The sequence below is a fragment of the Microtus ochrogaster genome, unplaced genomic scaffold, assembly GCF_000317375.1.
Source record: "Microtus ochrogaster isolate Prairie Vole_2 unplaced genomic scaffold, MicOch1.0 UNK254, whole genome shotgun sequence".
NCBI classification, from domain to species: domain Eukaryota; kingdom Metazoa; phylum Chordata; class Mammalia; order Rodentia; family Cricetidae; genus Microtus; species Microtus ochrogaster.
In genome coordinates, this window is record NW_004949352.1 from 64,639 (window position 1) to 76,124 (window position 11,486).

Genomic DNA, 11,486 nt, shown 5'->3' on the forward strand with positions numbered 1-11,486 from the left:
AGCCTATCCTATAGCAATACTAACTAATATCTTGCATATCACCATAGAACCTTCACCTGGTGATGGATGGAGATAGAGACAGAGACCCACACTGGAGCACTGGACTGAGCTCTCAAGGTCCCAGTGAGGAGCAGAAGGAGGGAGAACCTGAGCAAAGAAGTCGGGACCACGAGGGGTGCACCCACCCACTGAGACAGTGGATCTGATCTACTGGGAGCTCAGCAATCTCATTTCTAACCTACATGAAAGACAACATAAAGATGTAGCAAATGAATGAAAGGGAAAAGTGACAGAAAGTTCTATGCCAGTTGATACGGGGGGGGGAGGGGAAGTGGATGGGAAAACCTGAACATTCTGAGTCTTAAGATGTCACAGCAATAAAACACACTGGTGTCCGAAATAAGTTCCCTCCAAGGGAGACCCTGGAAACAAAGATTGGCTGAGAGCTGGCATCCCTGGTGACCACCCCTCCGCCACATGTTTCTTATCTTCTTTTCTAGCCTTTAAAATCCAAGGAAAAGATTGAAAGACAAATCTGGGAAGCAGTCCCAGGAATTGCCATATACGAATGATGAGGCCCAGCCTGCAGACACAGTCAGTGCTGGTGATCACTCATTGTGGAGCCCAGCACCCAAGTGAAAGGTACAGAAAGTTCCAGGGAGATGGAACAAATGGAAACAAGCAGACTTACAAAAGCCTTTTTTTGTGGATTGTGGGCCAAACTTCGTCAGAAAAACCCAGAGTCTCTCATCCTAGCAGTGGGACCTCATTGTATCACATTCCCAATGAGGCAAGAGCAGGAAAAATCCCCATCAGTATAAAGGACAGGAACGTGCAGATATCAGATGGAGGTGATAATGACAGGGGCCCTATGTGTTTAATATTAGAAGAGCACATCTGCACTTCATTGTATAGGAAGGAATCTGCTCATGCACACATCAAATGGTTTGTCTGTCTTGAGTAAAGCCTCCCAACACACACACGCATGCACACACACACACACTAGAAAAGAGATGCAAGACTCCATGGCCTTGGTATCTTCAAACCCTTCCCTGCTACACCAAGAGAGATGATGATACTGGAGAAGCACATAACAGAAACAACAGACATAAGCCACAGGTCAGAAGAAGTCTGCAGTTTAAATCACTTTCCTTTGTTCTGGTTCCCTGTAAAAATGCTAATGAGAAAAGACTTGAAATTTGGCTCTAGAGAAATTTCCAGGAATCCACAAGGATGACCCCAGCTAAGACCCTAAACAATAGAGGAGAGGGTGCCCAAACTGGCCTTGCCCCATAGTCAGACTGATGAATATCTTAAATATCATCATAGAACCTTCATCCAACAAGTGGTGAAAACAGAGGCAGAGACCTGCATTGGAGCACTGGACTGAGCTCCCAAAATCCAGTTAAACAGTGGGAGGAGTGAAAACATGAACAAAGAGGTCAAGACCATGATGGGGACACCCACTGAAACAGCTTACTTGAGCTAATGGGAGCTCACCAACTCCAACCAGACAGGGAAAGAAACAGCATAGGTCTAAACTAGTCCTTCTGAATGTGGGTGACAGTTGAATGGCTGGGACAGACTGGGGGAGCACTGACTATGGCACCAGGATTTATCCCTACTGCACGCACTGACTTTTGGGGAACCTATTCTATTTTGAATGGATACCTTGCTCAGCATAGATATAGTAGGGAGGGCCTTGGACCTTCCCCAAAGCAATTCCTTACCCTCTCTGAGGAGTAGATGAGTGATGGATGGGGGAGTAGGTGGAGAGAAGAGGAGGAGAGAGAGTGGGAACTGGGATTGGTATGTAAAATGAAAAAAAGATAGTTTGTTTTCTTGTTTAAAAAAAAGAAAAATATAAAAAAAAGAAAGTTGTGCTGCCATGAAAGAAAGCTCAGGAAGATGAAGTGTAGGTAGGGCAGCAGAGATAGCCCAGTCCAGGTCCACTAAGCAATGGTCTCGAAGCACTGAGGGGCGAAGTGAATATTGGTCTAGTAGATGGGCAGTTTGAAACATGAGGAGTTCAGGTCAAAACAATAGGTGTTGTACTAGGGAGTAGTATGTGTCACCTAAAGAGGCATTATGAATACCCTAATTTGTATCCCAACTGAAGGGCTGGTGGAAGCCTGGCAATGGTGGCACTTGCCTTTCATCCCCAGCACTCAGAAGGCAGAGGTAGGAGAATCACTGAGTTCAAGTTCAAGGTGGGAAGGAAGGAAGGAAGGAAAAAAGGAAGGAAGGAAGGAAGGAAGGAAGGAAGGAAGGAAGGAAGGAAGGAAGGAAGGAGAAAGTGCTTGTGGGACCAGCCCTTGTCCTGAGGTGTCCAATGAGATGTTATCTCCAGGTGGTACCAACACTGAGGCAAGTCCCTGGGAGGACCACTCTTCCCACCCATCCAGCTGATTGCAGTGAACAGAAACCCACTCTTTGACAACCAGGACAGGACTGTGACAGGCAGATTTTTAATTTCGCTCTGACTACTATCGGGACCTATGTCTCTTCACCATAACAAGAGACAGTCTTAGCGCCCTTCCTCACCTGCCCCTTCACCTCAACCATCATCTGATTTTTGGCTTCCTCTTCCATCATGGTTTTAGGAGCCTGGCCCTTGAGCCTATTTTTCTTTGGCCTAAGAGAAACATGCATTTTAGATTTCTGGAGACATATTTGCAGAATGGTTTTACAGTTTGCTCTTTGAAATTATTTCAAGTTATGGAATGTAGAAATCAGCATCATGCGAATCCAAGGAGGAACTCACAAGCTCTCCCTAACTCCCTGTGACTAGTCCCCTGTTTGGCCTCTAAGGTAGTTCTGAGTGAGCATCCAGTTAGGTTAGGGCATACTTTGTCAGGAAACAAGGATGGACATCTTATTTCAGTTTTTGCTGTGGCCCAGTTTCATTCTTGTTGTCTGAGCAGAGTTGCTGAAGATCATTCTGACGATAACTAAATGGGAAGGCGCACACACATGCTGTCCAGCATCACATGTCTCCATACAACATCTGAGCTACAACCTCAGAACCTTCAGCATGGCAAAGGGTCCTACTACTACACTGAACTCCTATGTAGCCTGGAGCAAAGGATTGGCCTTTCTGAACCAAGTTTCATCAGTAGTGAGCACAGACTGGTGTTGAGCATACATGAGGTAAAGAATGTGCTTAGCACAATTTCAGGCGAAGAGCCCAGAAATGGACTCTGGATTACAAGAGAACTGGATCAAGACCCATTTCATTCATCGACAAACCGGTCTATACTGAGAATGCCATGTTCCTTCTTCACTTGGCCTCAGTCAGCAAGAAAAGTAAAAAAATCAAAAAGCATGAAACAGAAATGTAGGAAATGAAACAATCAAGTAAGAATCACAATGGAAAACATTAACAGGGAAGACCAAAGAAGATAAATTTCAGGAACAGAGGATAAATTCAGACAATAACCCATTCAGACATTGCCCTAGTTTGCTTTTTGTTGCTGTAACAAAACAATATGATCAAAACCAACTGGGAGAAAAGAGTATATTTGCAGGGGGCTTCCTTAGCCCATCATGAAGGGATGCCAAGGCAGGGCCTTGTAAAGGGGACCTGAAACAAAGGCACAGGGGGAACACTGCTTTTACTGGTTTCCTTGCTTCCCCTGTTTTGCCTAACATGGTTTCTTACCCAACTCAGGACTACTTTCCCGTGGGGGGGAGGGAGCCACCCACATTTGAATGCGTCCTCCCACATCAATCATCAATCAAGAAATGCCTGGCAGACAGACATGGCTACAAGCTGGTTTAATGGAGGTAAGTCCTTGATTCAGGTTCTCTTTTCCTGGGTATCTTTAGTGTGTGTCCTGTTGACTCAAAACAACTAACTAATCAGCACATAGACATGTAAAGAAAAATGAATGATTATGACCCAAAACTCCAATAACTTTTCTTGTGTGTGACTGTGTAATTTGAGATACAATCAAAATACCATAACTAAGAATGCACGTGACAAATGTATGAGCTGAGATGTTGACTAAAGGCATAATTTATTCAGTAAAATTGCAAGAGAAAATTTCCTAACACAGCAATAGAAATGGATATCCAAACACAAGAGGAATTTGAAATCCTAAACCAATACATCCAGAAAAAAAATCTCCACAGAACAGCATACTATTGTGTAATATCATGATGTGGTATAGAAATACTTAGAAAGTAAGTATTAAAAGCACTAAGGGGAAAATGTTAACCCACAGGCAAAAGAAAATATATCCAAATAATACCAGATGTCTCAGCAGCAGCCCTAAACCCAGGGGAGTGGGAAATGATAAGATTTTAAAGCCTTTGAACTAAGTAGCTGCCAAAAAAAATCCCTACACCTGGCACAGTTGTCTAGGCTTTTGTCTGCCCTCCCTGGCCAGCAACTCTGCTTTCTTTCTGAAAAGAAGCTTGCCACACTGACTGTCCATTTCGCAAAGAAAAACAACGGTTGCTGCTCATCCCCATATGCTGGAGACAGGCATCCTCCACTCTGAGTCCAGTCCTGGGAGGGCCCCACAAAGGCTGTTGGTCTGTGAAATGCATCCAGAGCTGGCTGATACAAGGCCGTGCACTCCCCATGACCTCCAGGCTTTGGCTTTCCAAGAAGCCTATAACTTTGGATCACAGCCAAAGCCAGGACTTGCTCATTTGCATCTCCCTTGAATGGCTGAGCCCATTCAATCTCCTGGACAGGTACTTCTTGTTCAAGGTCATGAAAGAGACAGCTGATGATAATTATGTCACCTCACATCAGAAAGAGAACATTGGGGTTCATCCGAGGGGAGTAAGGAACTATCAGCAAGCACTATGGATTCAAAAGCTGAAGAGAAGGCTGCAGGCTTATAGTCCTCTTGAAAGCTGATAAAGCTATTGTTCGGGAAGGAAACAAGTCAGGCCTGGATCTGGATGGCAGAAAAGAGTTAAGAAAGAACAGAGGGAGGTCCTGGGAGCCTCTGCACTGGGCCAGCTAGAGGTTACATGGTGGCACAAGTGAGTGTAGAGACCTAGCTATGGCACTGGAGACATGAGCAGATGGCACAAAGGGACAGGAAAATGGAAGCCCGCCTCAGACACTGGATTGACGAGCTGAGTCTGTGAATGACTGCACCTTCTGATGGGTGGTTGTGAGTGTGTAGAGGGGAGGATGGATACCCATCCACAGCAGGCCCTCAAGGCATTGCAGGCCTACAAAGAAGCGTCGGTCTTGCCCTTTCCTTAGTGGACTGTCAGGGAATCTAGTAATGAGTTTCCACGGCAACTTAAATGTGAGCAAGTTCCAAGTCTAGTTCCTAGGTAGGCAGGAATAGGAACTCACTGTCACTTCGGAACTTACAGCTGACATTTGCACAGTTGCTGTGAGTCTCTGCTGCTTCCCTATCAGGCCACCGGAGTAGCTGCAACGAAATCATCCCAAAGGAAGCAGGGTCCTCCTTCCTCCGTGACCAGTAACATTGTCCTCTGCATGCTGTGTCTATCACACAGGGTCTCCTGTCCTCACATATCAGGAACAAACCCTGGGTCCTCCCCTCCATACCTTATAGCAACCCTCCAACAACCACCGTATCCATTGCTTTAAAAGAACAAAGTGGCAAAATTATTTCTGAAAAAAATGACCTCTAGAGTTGTGTGGATATCTGGAGCTTGCCACATGAAAAGATGCAAATTAAGGGCCGTGGTGTCCCTAGAGCCCTATCTCCTACCCTATCATTTACGTGTCTCCCCAGATCTCAGAGAATCTTCTCACAAAGGATTGCAAGGTCCTTGGTTAGGAAACTCAGCATTGTGCCCATGGAGGGACAGCTCTTCCTAGAGCCCTTCCCCTGTCCCAGCTTCAGTATCCCTCATCTGTACACTGGCTTGCCTCTCCAACCCTTTAGTCTGGTGTCTGAGTACTGTCCTTGAGAAACCACCCCCACTAAAAGGAAGACTCTCCCATTGTCTCCCTTGTCCTCACAACTGTCATGCCTTCCATCTTTAGAACATACCCCTACAACAAGCCAAGCCCATCTCCATGTGTAGTATGCATAGGGGTAAGGGGACTTCTGGGTACCTCCAAATTGTGCTCTGGCTTTAGTGAACCAGAGAGATGGAAGCTTCACTGTCTTGCCCAGCTCAACACTCATGTAGGCATCAAATTAGAAGAAACAGAGGACACCCAGCTGACCACTTCTTACCATTGCTGCCCTCTCAAGGCCCCTTTGTGCTTGGGAATTGAAGGCCAGGGCCTTTCACTAAGGCAGAGAGCATGACTGTGGGACCCAAATGCTGGGCTGATTGATGGATGAGTAAGTGGAACAGTGGATTTTCAAAAATGGTCCTCAGGAGAAGCCTCCTTTACAGGTGCTAGCAAAAGACCAGGGGGAAGAAAGGTGGCACAGGATAGAGAAGAGATAGAATCTCCAGTAAGCCACTGCCACGTGGTGATACACAGATTAATGGAGATGGGTTAAAATAATATGTAAGAGTTAGCCAATAAGAAGTTAGAGCTAATGGCCAAGCAGTGATTAATGAATACAGTTTCTGTGTGCTTATTTTGGGTGTAAGGTAGCCAGGTGGCCAGGAAGAACAGGGGCCCTCTCCCTACAACATCAGTCTGCTCCATGGCCAGTGAGGCTAAGTTGAGTAAATGGAAGAATAGATGGACACATGGATGACTAGATTGATGGGTGTCAGCCTGCTCCATGGCCAGCTAGGCTGTTTACACAGATTGAAGGATATTCCAAAGTCCTACATGGGTAACTAGAAGACACCAGGCATTTGAGATCAAGAATAGTGCAGATGAAGTATTTCTCAATTGTATTTTTAAAGAAAACAAAACATGAGTTGATGATTATGGGTAGCTTAAGCAAATACAAGTACAGAGAAGGAATATACCTGGTGCTGTGTCTTATCATCTTTGGTCATGTGAATAAAAGCCAAGACTATTTCTCTCAGGCCTTTGTCTTTCTCACAGAAATAATGTGGACATGCCAGGGCATTCCCTTCATGCCATTGAATTCAAGCACATTCACTTACAATGTATACAATTCTTTGTAGAAGGCCACCTTGTGAGAAGAACATTCTGCATAGTTCATAGTAAGTTCACAGCTTTCATACACGGACTCCCACAGATGGGGAATCTGATGAGGTTGTTGGTTGTATGTGTGGATGTGTGAACGGATGGATTGAGGATGGGTTGATGGGGGGAGGGGTGGGAGTTTGTGAGTAGTGCTGGATGGCTAGAGTACAAATGATGAGTGCTGGCTGAGTAAGTAGACACTTGGCAATGAGTTGTCAGTGGACAAAATGGCGTTAAGTTCTATTTGTCCATCTAAGAATAATGTGACCAAAGAGCAAGGGCAAGGGCAAGGTCACATAGCTTGGGTATGACTGATTAGCTATTAGAAGCATCTGTTGTCAGAGAGAGGTGAGGGAAAGAAAACAAAGAAAGGCTGGCTGAATCTCACTTCCTTTTGTTCATGTGGGGGAGGGGGGCATGGAACAGGGGAATGTGAGTCCATGTGTGTCTCCAACTCTGAATCTATTTGTGAGTGTATTAGTGTGTCTCTGTGTGAGTATATCCATGTTTGGGGAGCATGTTTGTGCCCAGGTCATGTTTGTTTGTGCCTATGTCTGCTTGTCTGGATGTCTGTGAAGTATTTGGCTGTTTTTCATACCTTGTGGCTGGCACTCCTCCCTTCCTTGCTTCCTTGGGGCTCCCTGCCAGTGCAGAGATTGTTAAATATTTAACAAGTGGCTCTCAGGGGAAGTTTTTATATTTTTGTGGAGCAAAGTAGCCCTCATTGTCTTCCACTTTGCCAGCCCCAATGGGAGTGCTGGTCATGGGCACATGCAATACTGACTCACCAGAGTTAGTAGTAGCTGGCCCCAGGATGCCTGAGCCTAGGCTTTAGTCTTCACTTGTCAAAACTTCTGCCCCCCGCCATTCTACCCCAGTTCCTTGACCCAAGGAGAAGTTCAGGTAGCCTCGGGGGTCCAAGTGACTGTGCAGTCATGAGTCAGCCTGGAGAATCCTTTCTAGGCTGTCTGCTTTGCTGATATGTGGAATTCTGGGAGAGGCACAGGGGCAGAACATGGTTCTGCTAGAAAGGGGCCAGGGGCTCACAACCATCAGCGCTGGAGCTCATCCTGCTTCTGAAGCATAGACATACCACCATCTCTTCCATCCTCATCACCTACAGGAAGCCCTCCCTGCTGCATAGGCCACTCACTATCAGGCAGCTCTGGGACTGCACTCATGTCTCTCACTGAGTATGTTCCCCAGAGGCACAGAGGGTCCTGATATGATGGATTCATCCAGTCTAAAAAATGGAATTTTTTTCTTATCCTAAGCCTACATGCTAGGGTGGATGTTGAAAATACAGAGATGGTGACACACCCCTGCCTTCATGAAGAGGCATCATTCCCTACTACAAATGTTTGCTGCTTCATGGCATGGAGCCATAGACTCTGTGAGGAGTCATGATCCCACAGGGGCATGTCAGCAAGCAACAGGCCTTCCAGGGCTGAATCCTATGTTTACGTGGTCCACACGGCACGGGCTCAAACCCCTACTGCATTTGACTTCCATTTTCACTAGTCCCTCAGAGCACAACTTGGTTCAACAGCTCTGGCTTTGGTTTACCTTTCCTCTTCTCTCCTTCCGTACTTGTCATAGGAATGGAGCGTGTGGCTCTTTGCTCCTCTAACCAGCACTGACCTCAGAGGTCAGAAGCAGACCTCATTCTTAAAAAGGAGACATCAGGACCTTACCCGCAGGCAACAGGTTTGGGAAATGGTGGCTCCAGTGTCTGCATTAGTGCAGGAAGCCTACCTCCTTCCTCTACATGCAGCAGAGCAAGGTGGCACATCTTACAGTCTTGTCCACCCACAGCATGCCTCACCATTGGCACATGCTTACCTAGCGTCTCTGCTTCCTTGGCATAGCTAGCACCAGCCTCCTGACGGTTCCTGCCATCTAATCACTCCTTCTTCTGGAAATATGTTCTCCATTCTCTGAATGCCCCCATCTGTCCCACCTCCAGCTGTCCATGGCTCTCCATTATCCTCAAGGCTAAGCCCAGAGTTCACAGATTTTATGCTTGTCTGCCCTCCCTGCAGCATCCCTCCTCCATCTCCAAGCCAGGCTCTAAGGCACCCAGGGGTGCTTTTTCCTCTTGAATGTTCCGATTGGATGTGATCACACTTCTTTCCATCTTTGGGTAGAAAAGCTTATATTTGCCTGTTCCTCTTTTCCATACACACATTTTAAATAGTCGACATATGTACAGAAGGATTAAGGGAACATGGAGTGGGAGGGGGACTCAGGCAGCACATCCTTCAAGAGCAACAAACAAATAAATTAAGGGAATGGGCAAGCTGGGTGGAGAGAAGGGGATGGAGAAGGATGGAGAAGTGATGCAGGAATGGGGTTGGAACTCCACTTGCTGGGGAGAGATGCCAGGGGCAACTGCAACAGTTCAGTAGTGGTGCCAAATGACACCTTCCTCAGATGAGGTGTGGGTAGACACTCAAGAAGAGCTAAAGAATAAGTCGCATGGCTAGGGGGATTGTGTCCTCTGTAACAAGGGCAAAGATAGGCTTTTCAAATAGGTCTCAAAAGAACCAGAGAGATATGTATAGCTGGAGCCTCAAGCAGGGGCTGAAGATATCATATTGAGGAAATGGCAACCTGACTGTCCGCTTTGCTGGATGGTTGAAATAATGCAGCAGAGGTTGCAAGAAGTTGCCTATAGTGTCTGGCCCTGAGTGATAACAATTCCTCCCTGTGCGCCTTTGCTTTAATGCCAGATGCTGTTCCCCCAAACTCATATGCCACAGTTTTATTTTACAAAAATGTCCTCCACCAACATATTTTGTAGAAATAAGCGGAAGCATATATGTGACATAAGGTGCTTAGAGCCACACAACTGGTCAAAGGAAGAACAGGAAGGTTGATTCCAGATTTATTGCCCCACCTACCATGAGCCATGACTTTATTTCCCATGAGCAGTGACTTCTCTGGGTGCTGGTGCTGGGGTGCCAGTGTAACACTGGGCAGTGCTCGGGGATCAGTCAGGACCTACCTAAGAAAGCTCAATATGTTCAGCTGCGGTTTTGCTCACTTATGCTTTAACTTACTCTCCTGTACAGACCACTCGTTATCACCAATTTCAGCATTTTCCCTCATGTCTCTCACTGAACTCTCATTTATTCATTTCCTCACTCAGCCCATTACTCTCCCTGGATTGCTCACTTATTAGAGTCTAGCGAAGTCTATTCCCTGAGCCTAGCAGAAGACACCAGGATGAATCAATTTTGTCCTCCAGCAGGAAAATCAGATGGAGACAATTAGGAGGGAAGCCCAGAAGTGGTCAAGCCTAGTGGAGGACTCTCTTGTGAGCAGGGGTCAAAGGGCACCTCTGCTCCTGAGTGGGATGACTAGATTCTTCCTCATTAAGACAATGGTTCCATTTCTGCTCAAGGTATCCCCAGAACACTGCAGAAAATTAAATCGCCTACCTTCCACAAACATGATCCATAGCCTTAGCTGCAAGTGGAGGAGGCCACCTGACATGGCCCCAAAGAGCCATCAAGTCTGCCTATCCCATCTAACACTTGACTCTCTGCTGACACCCAGTCTCAGAGGCCAGAAGATAGATGACAATTAGGATCCAGTTGAGCCTGGAAGGGCAATAGAAGCATGTCTCACAGCCAAGGCAACTGGGGAGAAGAAAATGGCTACATGCCCCGACCTTACTGAAATAGGAGGATGAAGATGGTCAAGTGGGCTGGAGTCATGTTCGCCTTACTGAGAGGTTCCAAACACCAGATGTTCTAAAAGCTGAAGTCCCAGGTCCCCTCACACCACAGAAACAAGTCCAGAATCAGGAGGTACATGTCTTCCTAGCAAAATAGGCCTGAGTTGTCCATAAAAGGGAGCCCTCATAAAAGCTAACTAAAAGCCATAGCTATCAGACACTTCTGTCCTGTCAGAACCACAGCTTGAGAGGGCTCACACACCGTAATTGTGACTCAGAAAGTCCTGGTTTCCTTTTCAAACAACGCTCTAAGACTTGGATGACTGGAAAGACAAAAGCTCTTGACACCCAGCCAGTCTAACCTCCTCTGGGATGGCGCCAATGTAGGCACCAAGGATAAAGGAAAATAGAGGGTCCAGAGACAAATGCTTCACTGTGAGGATAATGGTAGCTTCAGCCACGTTGGCCGTAGAACTATCCACTAATCCAGTGGAGATGTCCAGACCCATGACTTCTGAATGTCAGCCTGGTAGGCCCACAGGAGCTCTAGATCGATTACCCCTCTCTGCCCCACTGACTTGATTATCCAGGTATCATCTGCTCCCCACCTCTCAATACCCAGAAGACTCTGGGCTTCTTCCACACATTCCATAGCCCAGTTTAGCCTGGCTTCCTCTATGGAGGGGCCATTGGCTCCAGTGACCAGTGCCTATTAGATTCTGGAATGTTTTTCTT

General features: G+C 46.5%; 1 pseudogene; it reads right to left on the minus strand.

The window, feature by feature from the left end:
• Positions 1-11,260, minus strand: part of LOC101997931 — a 74,659-nt pseudogene extending 63,399 nt beyond the window's left edge.
• Between the last annotated feature and the right edge of the window lie 226 nt (positions 11,261-11,486).